The following is a 16,075-nucleotide window of genomic DNA, read 5'->3' as shown; positions in this document are numbered from 1 at the left end:
GGAAAAATATGTATAAGTAAAAAAAACCTTGCATTCCGATCACGGAAATGAAAGAAATGCTTATGATTGTATTATGAGATACTAATGATCAAAAGTTCCTGGGTTTTAGGCCAAACTCCAGGAACGTTTGATCATTTATAAATAGAGGTCAATACAAGAAGAAAAAAATCTTATTATGAGATACTTGCATTTCATTGCATGTTGGTACAATATTCTTGTGAATGAAATGGATATTTTTTTTTAAATTCTCAAAATAAAAACTACACAATACCCTGCGAATTCCTTTTTTATAAAGGAGGAAAAATATGGAATCCTACTTTCTTCGACGGTATTACTATTATAATGAATCCAATCGAAATTCAATAAGAGGCCATACACTCAAATTGTGGCAATTGTTTTAATGGTAAGTCGACATCTTGGGTGTACATAAAGATTCAGAAAGTGGACGCCGCACCATGAGATAATTTCTGGCATTTTCATTTTGGGAACTATTGGCTAGTGTCAGGAAACTAGCCGTCTGTCAACAAAAGTGATCCATTCCTCTAATAAACTACCACATTGCCCACTCTAGACTTTATGTTATTTAATCGTCCCTACGTGCCCTAACTAGAGGTAGAGCATATTTAAACAATGGCCGACTTCTCGGGCTCTGATCATTCAGGGCTGACAAAAATACATAAAAACGCCAAATAAAATTTCTAATGGTTTCTCCGACCATAAATGTCTCGCATTCTCATTTTGTCTTTAGAATACCTGTCTCCTAGTAGGCGAATATTTTGTAAGTAGTTTCAATTTAGTGTTTGCGCTCATTTTATCATTGCTAACATTTACATAATCACAAGTGGGATGAGCAGTGCGAGTCATGATATTTGTTGCGCCTTTCATACGCAGGGATTAAAACCTACTTCATCCTCTTCCATTTCTTTTTCCTAATCCATATCCTCCAGTTATTATTCCCTCTTGTCCTCCGCCGACGACTGCGTTCAAATCTCTTAAAATAATATAATTTTCTTCCTCAATCATCTTTTCGATTACTACTGCGTTTCAATCTTACAAGTTTGATTGAAATCTGATACCTGCTTTTTTGATATTACCCTTGTTCGATATAGAGCACTAATTGTTAGATGTTAAAATTTTTATGAGGCGTATTTCTGTAGCTACATGATCCATTGCATTAACTGTTTAAAATTTGCTATCCATTGCTACATGCACTCACCTTTTGAAGAGCATTTTTTTATAAAAACAAACCGACATTTCGCATTTGATATATGACGTTGCAACGCGTTGGTAGGATTTCAAATACTTACGCCAAGGATACTTCCGCGGCCCATTGGTACTGATAAGCGCCAATTTAACGCTTAAATGATCTATGCTAAACTTACGATCTACAACATAAATCCAGGAACCAAAAAATATACTCTCTCAAAAAATACACTCACGATTAGTATGGATCGATATCACACATATATTCTTCGTTTTAAATTCCGTAAGGTCATTTCAAATCCAATTCATTTTGGTGATCCTAAAAATGACAGCTGTTCGCGGAATTCTGTCAGTGAATCTGCGAGCGTTGTCATTTTCAAACTAGCGCGAAAATATTTGGCATTAATACCAATATTCACATCATTCGCGGAATAACATCGCACTGTCCATTAAATTACATCGCTGAGTCTTGGGAGAAAAGATTGATATTCCAAACTCCCTCGAACGGAATTTTCAAAGCTGTTTGCGTTGCTCCAATCAATTCAAAGGAAAAAAATGAATTTCGGAAACAATTTTTTATGATCCGAAAGTATTTAATCCTATAGAGTCCCTGAGCAAGGCCAACAGACGACCTTGATGAGGTAGAAATGTCCGGAATAAACATGACACCTTGTGACCCTACCCAACCCATACGCTGTGCGCCTTTCATCCCGTTGTCCAGATAACACTTACTCGAGAGAGGTGGGCTGGAAATTACGAAATCCATCGGCATGAAACATTAAAAAAAAATATCTTCATCTCACTCCTCACCGCAATAAATCTTTCATAGTGACAGCTGACAGAATATGGAATTCACCACGAATAGAAATTAGAAACTTGCAATTAATACAGGTACTTAAGACCAAAGTGTACAACTTGCTTGACAGCTCATGGCAATTCTCAGTTTAGCTCAGGGGCGCAGCTAGGAATGAAGGCTAGGGGGGGTTTTAGGCGCAACTAATACTTACGGGTGTGGGGTATTGCATACCCTACAGGGTACGCAGGAGTTGCGGGGGGCCCTCCTCCAGAAAATTTTGAAGAATAATGGTTCAAAATGGCAAGTTTTACCGCTTTCTGAGGGATATTTGATTAATCCTAACACTATTCTATAAGTAATATTGATCCAAATAAGTAAAATGGATTCAACTTAAAAATTTCTCTGAGCTCTGGGGGGGGGGGTTTATCCCCCAAAACCCCCCCCCCCTCGCTGCGTCACTGGTTTAGCTAGCCGTGATGATGTGATGGATTACTGATGTAATGAGCGTAAAGAAAATATTTTGTATTATTGATATAATTTTCTACTAGAGTTTCGTTTTGTTGTCAGACTTGTAGATATTCTTATATTTGCACTATGCTTATATTATAATATTTGCACTTACTAAGCCCTGTTGTCGTGTTTTCTTTGTATCTCAGTCAATTGATTTTTCCTAGTTTGACGCGTAGTTGTAAAATATTTCATGGGCCTGAGAGGCCCACGATAAAAAATGAATGGAATGGAATTGAAGCTTCACTAACGCCAAGGTAAACTCATTAATGATATTGCATGAGTTAACCTTTCAGATACTGAATGCTTCAATGTGTTATTTTGCGAATACTCCCGATTCTCAAAGCCTTTGAAAGCTATTTCTTCTATACTTTTCTGTTTAATGAACCACCTACTATGTATCGAGATATCGGCGGCGTGCGTCGAAACTTTCAACCCTTTATCACGGATAACGGCTTGGAAATTTGTTGACGTCATTCTCTGTTCGTGGGAGTTCACGATGGGCATTCATAGTAGTACACTTCCAGCCCTTTACTTTGCTCAATCCATGAATACCTAGCATTCATACTTAGCCATCTCGTTTTCGCGCGCTTGAAAATTTTCACTTTTCTAGCCCTATCTTGAATCCATAGTGACGTCGTAAAATTTTCTAGGACTTAACGATCCGGGATATCTTTTTTAACTTATATGTGGGCGGCAGAAGGCAATAGGGTGGTTTCCTTTTCCTTTCCATTGTCTAAATCGAAATATTACTACGCCTGGAGTATTTATTTCACGCTTTTAAATTTTTACGATATCTATTTTTCGCGATTAAATGAAAAGTGAAATTTTTCAAGCGCGCGAAAACGAGACGGCTAAGTAAAAATGCTGGGAAAAACCCGTTTGACGTCATTCAGGTACATATATCGCCAATTAAAAATCTAAACGTGTGAAATGCGTACTCTAGGAGTAATAATCTTTCGATTTAGGCAGTAAAAAAATAAAAGGAAACCACCCTATTGAAACCCAGAGTCCTCCAGATCTCCCGAAAACACGCGTCCCGTCCCGCGAGACCTCCGTGGAAAAGAAAATTACGGAGTCAACACCCTCGGCAGTCAATCCTTCAACTCTGCGGGTTCACTTGACCGCTTTTCCCATATAATGGATGCAACGGGAGAGAGAGTCTCCACTTTCACTCCAGAAAATGATGCACTCAATATACATATAAACCACCAAAAATCTCCAGAGGGCGTTGTTTTTTGAAGTGAAAACTTCTTTAGCGGCGTTAAGCACTTTTGCGGGATGGGGAAAAAGCATAGAATTCGCGTGAGCGTCACCGACCCGACACCGCGATCGCTACAGCGAGATATACATATGTATAGTGTGTATAGTGTATACAATGGTATAGGTTGCGTCACCGCTATACTTTTACATACTGAATACTGGCATCTGTCTGCTTCTAGTTTTGTACTGTACATACGTACTTTTTCTATACAGTGCGTATTATTTTGTAGACTGTTAATACAGATTAATATATAAACTTTGTTAGTATATTTTTAATATATAGACTGTTAAAGTGCTTTTGTTTTAAAAATACTAAAATTGAAAATAAAAATCTATAGTGTATATTGTATAAGTACATTAAATATAAAGAGCTCGTGTATGAACGTGCAGAAGAGTGTACTTGCTATAAAAATACAGGTCAGTACAATTTAAGACAGTTTCTTTTATGTGCATAGTGAACAATTATATGTTTAAAGCATATTAAATAAAAGAAATAAAAGCATATTATATTTTAATATATGAATGATGTTACTTTCTATTCATACACATCGTATTTTTAATATATATTTAATAATAAACAGTTTGCTGAAAAAAATAATTTCAATTTTAGTTGAAAAATGAGTAATACTGGAAAAATTAGTTCTTTAATAATATTAAATCTATATAAAAAATGAAAAGATAATATTATTTCAGTTTTCACTTCTGTCGGCCAGTCCCGCGACTGCCCCGTTTTTTTTTACGTTAAGCCTGTGCCCAAACAGCTAGCCCTTCCATCCTGAAGGGAGGCCAACCTATCATTGCGCCATAATTCAGGATCTAGCATTGAAATAAAAACAACCAAACCCTATTCGTACCTACTTAAGCACAATCATCAATGAGAGGAAAGCGAAGGATGGAGCAGTGATTAGAGCCCGAAAAATTTATTGCTTTGGTAATTATAATTGTACTATAATTGTATTAAGTTCTTATTTTATTATGATTGTAAATAAGATTGATTGTGAAAATAGTTTACGCCATTATTGTGCTTTCATGTTGGGCGATCAATAAATTATTATCAATTAAATAAATAAAAAACAATTAGAACGGATTTTTTTCCAAGATAGGAGAGACATAGCAAAAGAGATCCTAAATATATTAGGATTGCATACGGCATTAGCCACACGGTAATAGAACGGTCATCGGCCTGAAAAAGAATTTTTAATCTTAAGGATCTATCTGACTCTCTCAATTTATCTGCCCGTATGTTTTTTTCAGATATTAGAGTGTAGAAATGGCCTACTGGCGAGTAAATTTTACGCGTTCATATTTGGGAAACTATTATCTTTTTCTGTGACATTATTCAGCGAGGGTTCGAAAGTTTTTTCGAGGAGACTAGAAATTGACGAATATTAACTAATAATAATAGTGATAATAATAATTAATATAAAATATAATAATAATAATAATCATAGTAATTATTACTCATTATTATATTTTATATTAATTATTATCATCACTGTTATTATTATAATTATTATCATCAGTTAATATTCGTCAAAAGAAATGAGACGTAACACTTTTATTATTCGATCTACCGCTTCCCATGCGACTGTCTTTCAGCAGCTTGATACTACAAATTTCACAATCCCGTCATTTCTAGAATTATGACGCTTCTGTTAATCCTTTGACACTGCCGCGGTCAGAGCACTTCTTTTGTTTTTGACCGACTTTAATAACACTTCTCCCCCTCCCCCGTAAATTCTTAATACGGCTAGATAGCATATAAACTGCGCGATAACATTAAATACGCACCTCATTCAAGTTTTATTACTTTTGCCGTGAAAGATTATTTCCTTTCGTTAGGTTCATTATTAAATCGCAATTATGCCCTTCGCTGCGTTGGAATAAAGCGTTGTAAAACCTTATTTATTATTTCGGGAAGATCGTATTCCCATGTACAGCAGATATTACGATTGGATCACAACTATTGATACGATAAACGAATTCTTCTCGGGCTCTCAGCCAGGTTAACTATTTTACATCCATATTCTTGCATATAGGTTTATATGAAAGAATTAACCAGGCTGAGAACCCGAAAAAGAATTCGTCAATAGTAACCAGGAGAAATCAAAATCGTTTATATGCGATATGTTTTAAAATACGATGGTTTTAAATTATGTAACAAATATCTTGAATGAAAAATGAGAGAAGTTGCTTTCATAATTTAGAAAAATTACTTTTCAATGCCAACCTAATACATAATCATTTTGGCACAGGATCCACAGAACACTGTGCCAATTGGAAAACCACGTCCTCATAAATAACAACAGGGAAAAAGCTTAACTAAATAGGAAGTAGGTTGTGGACTGATTGGAAAAACTCGTGGACTACAGTTCCTCCATAATAATGGCTAGAGGGTAATCAAGGAAAATAATCTTTAACTTCACTCACTCGGAGTGTCAGGCCATGAGTTTAATTAGGGAGGGAATTGAACAAGGGTGTATCTTCGTTTCCAGTGTGCGTGGTCAAATGAATTCGCTTACGTAAACCGAGAAGAAAGGTAACCTGCGAAAGAAAGGAGTATAAAGGAAAGAAAGGTGCTACAGTCCGTCTAGTTTTATTCGGACGTTTCCACCTCCTCAGGGGCGCCTGAGGATCTCCCTGCGGGACAATGATAGATGCCGATAGTTTTCGGCTAGAATGAAAATTGTGTCCTACTTCCATACTTGAATGCATACGGAATATAGTAAAAGCCTCGTGAACTCACATAATTATGCCTGTGGTCCCCATGGACTTACAATTTTACTGCTATCAACCATAGTAATAAATCGTTTAGGCCTTGTATGGATCTCATTTTAATTTAATAAACAACAATGAAAGTTTAAAAAATAAATATATATATATATAAATGAATGAAAAAAAAAGAAAAAATAAAATGAATCACGAGAAGTATGCTTAAGAAGAAAGAGAGCCCTAACGATGGTCATCAATAAGTGTAACGTATAATTATTAATCGCAATCTGAAAAAATGGCATAACAGAGAAGAATAGACAGTGCCATTGATTTTTACTGCATATCGATTAATCATGATGAAACAATAAAAAATATTCTCATGAAATACTGTAAAACAAACCCCTAATTCGCTATATAATCTCAAAATTTGAACTTCTTATTTTCTATTCCATAGAACGAAATTTTTTTGCAGTGATATTCTTTTTCCATAATTAATAGAGATTTGAGCTAATTATGTGGCAGAAGGTTTGGCTGAAATTCTACAATACAAACCATCGACAGAACTAGATTAAAATTAGTAATAGCCGAACAAACATGGAAAGTAGAACAATAGCCGCATATGATTATCGCATGGGTGTCAACACCTTCCACCTCTACAGGAATATGCTCTACTTCAGTCCCGCATTGTCCTCGGGACAAGTGGTAATTGATGAAACAAGGTCATCCGCTGATATAAAACAAACGCAAGAATACCCAGACAGAGGATGATTACAGTATTTCACTAAATTTACCCTCTCAATTGTGTTCTCTACTGACTGTGATTAATGTGATTCTCTGCGAGAATTCAAATAAAATATTGTTATAATTCGTAGTCACACGGTAAATTTGGGAAAATTTCAAGAGATCCACCGGTTACTTAAAACAGGGGCGGATACATATAAGGGGCGTTGTGAGGCTGCCCGCCCCTTGTGAGGCTGCCCGCAATGCCGAACAATGCAGAATCACAATTGTAACTTTTTATATTCTAAAATAGCATTTTCTTGTATGCACGTATAAAAAGTTTGAACCAAACTATTTTAAATTTTTCATTTAACGTGATTATTTTTCATTGCGATAAAATCGTAGGTACTTAGCTCAAAATATATTTTGCGCATTCCCTTGAGTTTTTTCTGTATCCGTTACTGACTTAAAATAAGTACATGATTGGTTTAAGAGTGATTGCTCGGAGCGAAATGTAATTGGTTTCAAGAATATGTTCATTTCCTAAAATTCCTAGCTGGCAAATAGATTATTTTTCTAGTAACAGACACAGGTAGTAGATAACTGTTCTTTTCTTCATCTGACTCGTCATTGCAATTAAAATGTATCGCAATTTCAACATTTCAAGGTCACGAATAATCACAGTTATAGTCAAACGTAAAATGTCACAGCAATAGCTGCATGTAACGAGACGGGGAAAGAAAAAAAACTAGACGACCGAAAACTGGGACCGCCTTATCACGAATTGGCATCGCGTGGGCTGGAGCTGGAATCTCGAACAGACCGGACGGGTAGGTCAATATCTTCCTTTTATTTTTATTTTTTTACGATATTTTCGGCACAAAATAGTCCAATCACGAAAATCTATTTTAAAATAATGGCTTCTTAAATGTAAAACGCACTTCAAGTGGGTGAGAATTGGATCACAGGTAGCAATAAAAGTTCTAAAAAAAAATAAAAATAAGCATAAAAAATTAGTCACGTACGCTTCTCCGGTAAACAGATTATTTACGTAGCAATCATCACTGAAAACAACTCAATCTACAAAAACCTAAAGCGCGGCTGAATGGTGGGAATACGACTGATGGGAATATACACCAGTTCCCGCGGACGATAAATGTTGAGGAAAGGGAAAGAGGAAGCAATAAACGTAATTTATGGCGTGGCGCCTAAGCCGGGTGGCTGGCCTGCGACGACGAGAGTGGTGAGACACATAGCGCCATCTGTGCGGGCAAATGACGAACTCTTTCCTCCCGAGCCAACGCTCGCAACAACGACCGCCCGTGATTCCGTAGCGAAGGCGCTAGTTCCGACTCCACCTCCTTTCCTTTCCCCTCGTTAAGCCTGCGGACAAATACTACGTAGGGGGGCCGGAGTAAGGGAATGCGGAATATTTGGAGGGATCACCTTTCCAATTTCGCGGTCACTTAATCTTTGATTCTTCGAATATCCAACTGACTAACTGATAAAATTTAAAACATTATCTGAGTTAGATTATTATTCAATTATAATTCGAGACTTTGGTCGGGGATGTAGGAATTATATAATATGAATACATAACGGTTTGAAGGCCTTGATAAACTCGTATATATTACATAAATTACTCCACAATTCATTTCAAGGTAGGAATGATAACAATTGAAGGATTTTACGAATAACATTTTCCAATTCAAAACATCGACTTAGAGGAAATAACCTCTATGCCTGATTCCCAAATACTCCTCATAAAATTTTACTTTAACTGAAGGTAAAAGAAAATTAAATTGAGAACTCTTCAAGGGCATTCATTTTAAGCAAACATCAGCAAAAGAGAATTAATTTTTACAATGGAGTAAATTATTCCTACGAGATTTTTTGGCGAGAGAACTTTTTATGATAAATAGAAAATTATGGCGCAGCAATTATAATTATATTCGGACAATACATAACAAATCTGGCGATAAATAACAACAATCGAGGAAATAACTTTGTGTTGAGTGAAGCGAACCCTTAATCTATTTTTTTATCATTAAATTCTCCGATAGTCCTCGTGTTATACTTGTGTCCTTGTACTTAAAGGACAGGATGCAGTAAAACCCTGACGTGACAGCGCAACTCAAGATATACTTGGATTAAGGGCAAAAAAAAATTTACATGAATAGTTTTATGGTGTGGCACATTTCTAGGAAGATAATTTATCTCGTTCTATTCAGCGACTGATCATTATGTAAATAATGATCTAAACGACGATGGCATATTTTTTTATCCAGTATGCAGGCCAGATTCGACGATCAGGGATAAACATGGGGAGGTTAGCCCAATACTGAGCAGAATGAGAAATACAAGCGGAGATAAGAGGTTGGGAGCCATGAATACTTAACACTGAGCACCTACTTCCATGTTCGATTACCTCGGACATAGTTATCAGCAGTAGGTGGGAGTGGAAGGAGAAAATAGGTTCTTGGCTTTCTACACCGAATGAAGAGACCTAGAACGAGTACCGAGATAAATAAATCATCATATAATGTAATAATATACGTCTTTTTGGAGGTTATTCCTGCTCGAATCAAAACTCTTTCAAGCCATAAACATCTTCTAGTAAATTAATTACGTATCAGATTTCATAATAGTAGCCGTGAAGAAGAATCCATAGCCTGGCTGTAAGAGAAACTTCCTTCCGTTTCGTTTTGCAATATTTTTATGGATTCCTAAAGTAGGTAACCATGGTAGCATTTAGAAATCCACGATATCATAGAATCAACAGAAACATTGAAGCATTTGAATGATGCATATACTCAAATGAATAGTAAAAATACTCTACTTGCTAGCTTTTTGATTATCAACTTACAATGAAACAAATTGAATTTCGTATTATAAAGAAACGTTTAAAAATAACAAACTCGTAATAACCTACGGCCATAGGAGGAGGTACCATACCTTAATGCGACTGCATAGGTATGAGTGAAAACATAAAAACGCGAAAATAAAACTTCATATTCTTTATTTTATTAACATGTTATGGCACTGGTGAATAGTTTATTAATATATAATGAAATAATAAATTATTTGTTTGTTAATGCTTTGACACAAAATTTAGAGTAAAAATATTTCTTCTTGTGCTCTACCGTCTAACGCCAAATGTCACATTTTTTTGGAAAATGCAATTCATAACGCGCAAATTTCTGTAGGTTTTACCGGCGATGCTTACCTACGCGAAGACAAACAGTATACACCACCTAGTGTTTAAATACCGCTTCGGTAAAAAAAAATATTTTAGTCCGTTCAGTAACTTGACAATTTTGATAACAATAAAACTTACGTATCTGAATATTCTTTGCATTTATATATTAGTAAATTAATTGAATAGTTAATACATGCGTTAGGTACGTGAAATTGTTGTTAAGGCCTGTTTACACGATACATAAACACGTACGAGTAAATGTCTGTTTGCATGAATGACTTTTGTGGTCGGAACGGAACATGTACGAATGCATGAACAAAATTAGAACAGGTTCTATTCTCTGCATGCATTCGCACAAGTTGGGTGGTTACACGGTGCATTTTGGCGTTTATTCTCGCGTTCATACATTTAGACATTAACCCGTACGTTCAAAAAAGGCTATTCGGGCTTCCAGCCGGGTGGTCTCCCTCCATTCTGCCGACGTTTCGGAACACGAGTCGGGTTTACTTTTCAGTTGGTTGTGAGGTCTAACGTGATTGGCTCGGAGGCAGCCAATCTTATTTTCTTAAGTGCCGGTATAGCCTTTTTTGAACATATTCGCCGGGAAAGCATCAGATTTTACTTCATTAACCCGTACGTGTTTATGTACCGTGTAAACAGGGCTACAAATACAAGGAAACCTTGTTGAAATCGAAAAATATAACCATCGACAAGTCTACATTCCTACGTGACTATTATATTCTATTTTACAAGCTTCAAGGCAGCCAAATGATAAAGTATAATTCATTCATAAAAAAATATATGAATAAAAAATATTTCCGTTGCGTTGGAGACAGGTATAGAGTTCACTTTGCAACCTCCTAATGGACGTGCACGTTGAGGATTGCTTGGACATCATCTAACTATTCGAGGTGAATTGACTGTACACGAGTATCTATCACGAAAATCTAACTTCGATAGAACTCGGCACACTTTCTTCTAGCACGCGTCACAAGTAATCCCCTCAGCTATTCCAAGCGGTATCCCTTTTCACCCTTGACAATGCTCCCATGTCATAGGCGTCCTTAACGGTTCTTCTGTGATGCTAGTCATAGACAAGGTCATTGACTATGGTGCCTTATAAGTGAATGAAAGTGAAGATAGATAACATCACTCAACCTAATAAGTTGACATTGTGACACGATGGCATAATAGATTGCGGAGCAATGCCTTCACCCATTTAATCACAATGCATGCAGACTTCGTCGTCATGTGACACAGTTATTCTGTACACATGTGAGGAGATGGTACGATAAAATGGATGGGGCAAAATTATTTACCCTCGGTTGAAGAAACGAGCGGGAAAAGCTCCAGTGACGAGGAAAATAAGAGTGACTGACTGGTGTCTCCATTAATTAAACTGTATTTTTTTTATTCCTCATTTGTTTATGTCTAGAATGAAACAGACAGCTGCTGGAAATGATGTTCTATTCATCCTCATTCAAAAGCTGTTAAATACATGAATAATTGCAGATGCGCATACGTTTGTACACAATCATTTAAAACATTTCCGCTGACAGATTTCGCTCATCTACGCATTTAAAGAAGGCGTTTTGCAGATGATTGAAAACATACTTCCACGATCATTTTTGAGAGATTTCATCTTTTTTCTCAATATCATCACCTGATCAGCTATATCTACTTTTCATGTTACTTTTTGAGTGAATATTAACAGGAATAGCTAGTGACTACTCAACGATTACTGATTTAAATGCGTCAGGCCTATCATGAGCAATTTATCTTCCAACATTTCAAACTTTGAAAATCCACTATTTAACCCTTACCGTGCTGACATTAGTAATGTAGATCTGTATCCTAGAGCTGGCCATTTTCAATTCTTAAGTGTTTTTTCTTATCAAGCAGTCGTTGATGCGAGGAATAGGCGCACGGTATCATTAAAAAGAATGAATTTTGCTCTTTTTCATTTGTTATTGAAATATCTAGGGCCACTTTGTTAAAAAAAAAATGGCCCTCTACTATTTTTCAAAAGACGGACTGCGTAATATTACGCCCGTATAAATTATCGAAGGACTTCACGTGGCGTAATATTACGCCCATAGCACGCAAAGCGTTGTAACTGGGTATTTACATGCCGAAAATTTACCTGGGAGGCTAATTAATTCGGGAGGGATTAAGGCTTATATGAAAAATTACGGCATATAGAATTCAGCCATCATTGAAACTAATCAGTATTTTTTTATTCATTATGCATCAATGACAAAATTAATGCATGAATAGACATAATACAGCTTCAAAACACTCCGGCCGATTTCCACTTTTCATTAATACAATTGCCTGCGATATGATTTTTTATAAAAATTAGTGATACACCAAGGGAACGCCACTGGACATGACATTAATAAATACCGCCATGATAAATCAACCAACCAAATCCTTATATAGGAACAACAAAAGAACGAAAAGATTCAATCGATCCAATGATTTATTTGTCACCAATAGCAATGAATTCATTCCGACTAATCCATTTCGTAGAGTTAGCTGGACGGGTTAACATTTGCGTCTGCCGTGTGACACGGGTCGGGGTGAAGGTCCCTTGTCACCGCCATCCGCTGCCGATAGCAAGCACATTGCGATCCCGACGCAGACACGACATACGCATTAGCGAGAGAAAAAGAGCGGATCACGGGCAATGGCAGAAACACGACGAACCCTGCACAGCGCACATGTCCCGAAATCCGAGATGAAATAGCGAATCCGGATAGCTAAAGCGATGGAGGAGCTCAGCGGGAAAAATGAATCTGACGTTGACGTTCAACATGACTAAGGGTAAACGTATTGTTTGTTTTGATGTTTCATTATCTTTCCGGCCTCGGTGGCGGCGGGGTAAAGTCCTCGCCTGCCAATCAAGAGGTCACCGGTTCGAGTCCCGCCTGGGTAGGCCACACCTATCCTGGACTTGGTTGTTCGTGTTCATGTAATTGTTAACTTGAGGAAAAACCGCGATGCAAAGGCAAATGTTGGGTGTTTTCAGTGATATGGGTATAAATTTTACAATCAAAATATAGCTCGGGTGAATACTTTTTTTATCCATTATCTTATTAAATACTTTTTTTCCACGATCAATAAGAGATTATAACGGCAGCGATAAAACTCATAAATAGATTAGATGACTCGTAGTGTAGTCCAATAACCTATGTAAAACTTAATGCATATTTCTTAATTTTCTTATAATTTCTAACAGCATATGATAGTATAATTTTTTAGTATGCGTGACGTTTTTTTTACTGTGTGTTGTGCATGTTGGAGTCCAATTGCATGCTGTATGCTGGAGATTGATCACCTCCTGCCAAACACCCCAGAGGTGGCTCGCAGGGTATTATGTAGATGTAGATGTAGAATACTCAAAAGGGCTGGGTATTTACATGCCGAAAATTAACCTGGGAGGCTAATTAATCTGGGAGGGATTAAGGCTAATATGAAAAATTACGCCATATAGAATTCTGCCAGCATTGAAACTAATCAGTATTTTTTTATTCATTATACATCAATGAAAAAATGAATGCACGAATAGACATAATATAGCTTCAAAACAGTTTTTCTACCTGGAAAATATTTTATGCTTTCCCGGCGAATTATGTGAGTAAACTTCTTTCGGAATCCCTAGAGAAATTTGACCACAATTTTTCTATCCCTTCACGGTAGTAAGAGTTTATAAATAGGTATACGGAAGACAATAAGCTATGAACGAACCAAAAACGAATTCTTATAGCTATCCATTCGGAAAAATATCTCTCTTGTTTTATGATTTCTGTCGGACCTGGGAATATAGAAGTGTTCTAATATGACGTTCTCCTTGTCCGTAGTTGTGTATTTTTTTGCTGATGATTAATGGAATTTTTATACTATTAGCTTCCATTCAATTCTCAAATTCTTGGTTTAGTTATTTTTATGTGGAAGGAAATAAAAGTTTTCCTGACTGATATAACGGTTTTTATTTTTGTGATATTTTGTATAAATGGATGTTTATTTTCATAAATTGTATTATTAATATTTAATTTATTTTTATAAATGGATATTTTAGAAGAAAATGGTGAAGTTTAGGGTTTTCAGCAAAAACTTAACAAGCATATGCAAACCATTTGTAATATCGATGGTATCGTTGTCTGGAATCGAGAATTTATTTTATATAGGTATCGGTATCGAGCATCGATAAATTCAGGTATCACCAAATCCCTTGTGGTAATCTTCTTTTTTAGGTTACAATAGGGATAAAGACAGATTACCTAAAAAAGAGTGCATTATTGTTCAATCATAGGGGTCTGCTTCCGGTATTATAAGAGAATAACCGCGGAACATACCGCGGCATACCAGTACGTAGCTACACTCAAGTGAAGATGAAGAGCGAAAACTCCACCAAGGAAAAATAATCTTCTTGGCGGGGATACGGAGTACCCAGGTTCCCATTCCGGTCAAGTGAAATCAGTTATCTTGCTCTCCAAAATTTTCAGACTAGATCTGCATGAAGGATTATCATCAGAGTGTATAGTGTACTTATGTATGTAATTGTTATGCGTTTCTAAAAGCATGTTAGTTGCCATGTGTATTAGTGTTGTGTGCATGTACAATTACTGGAATATCACAATTGAATGAAAACAATAAGAAAAAAATATCACTGAATTCAACGAAAGAAATTTATATGTCATAGATTGATATTACCAGTCCTGTATAAACAGTGTATGATGGTATCCCCCAAACGATTTCACTAGGGGTACCCATATATTCCACCATTCTTGAAGGGTATTCTGTTGTAATGTAATGGCATATGATTGGAATAAATTTATATTATTATTATTACATGAGCTTCCAATCTTATAGTCTCTGAATAAAATATAAAATACCTCTAATTAGTATAAAAACACCTGACACCAATGTAAAAAATTCATTTAAATAAATAATTTGCATTGTTTTTGACTCGATCAGCGACTCAAAAAGTTATATATAATGCTTTAAAAATGACACCACCTAGACCTCCTCTCCTGCATTTTTGAAGGCTTTAAATGACCAATAGGAGTATGTTGAATGACATAACGATTGGAAGACAAGGCAACATGATCGTGAGCATGGCGTCTAACAGTCATTTCCGAGAAGCAGAAGTGTTTCCAAACTTCCAACAGGATGTTATCTTCACACGAAATTACGTCTAAAACAAGTCAACAACTGCAATGGTACTTCACGTGTTATGGATAGCGTGACAAACTATCCAGTCATATGCTAAGTGAAGTTGACACCGTTAACTAGTTTTGGAATAGAACTAGAACTTAAGTGGGATCTAGTCAGTAGCGGATACAGAAAACACTCAACGGGGGGACGGAAAAGATATTTTGAGCTGCCGTAACGTTTATCTTATGAAAAATAATCAAGTTAGATGCAAAGTTTTAGTAAGTTTTATTCAAACTGATAACACACATATTCAAGACAATTCCATCTAATGATATAAAAAAGTTACAACTGTGGTTCTGCAATGTTCGGCAATGAAGGCAGTCCGGGAAGGGGGGGGCGCCCCCAAGGCCCCCCCCCATACGTATCCGCGCCACTCATCAGAGAAACAACCGCGGACTATCGGACGATGGACACTTTCGTGGTCACCCGCAGTGGCAATCGATGTGCGATTATTC

At 36.4% G+C, this 16,075-nt stretch overlaps 1 protein-coding gene across 3 annotated transcripts in view; it reads right to left on the bottom strand.

Moving 5' to 3' along the window:
• Positions 1–16,075, bottom strand: part of LOC124164563 (serine/threonine-protein kinase OSR1) — a 234,139-nt gene that overhangs the window by 157,952 nt on the left and 60,112 nt on the right. The window lies entirely within an intron of this gene.

Source organism: Ischnura elegans, chromosome 8, assembly GCF_921293095.1.
Source record: "Ischnura elegans chromosome 8, ioIscEleg1.1, whole genome shotgun sequence".
Classification (NCBI taxonomy): Eukaryota; Metazoa; Arthropoda; class Insecta; order Odonata; family Coenagrionidae; genus Ischnura; species Ischnura elegans.
The sequence above is the reverse complement of the archived record's forward strand: the minus strand, read 5'-3'. Positions and strand labels throughout refer to the sequence as shown.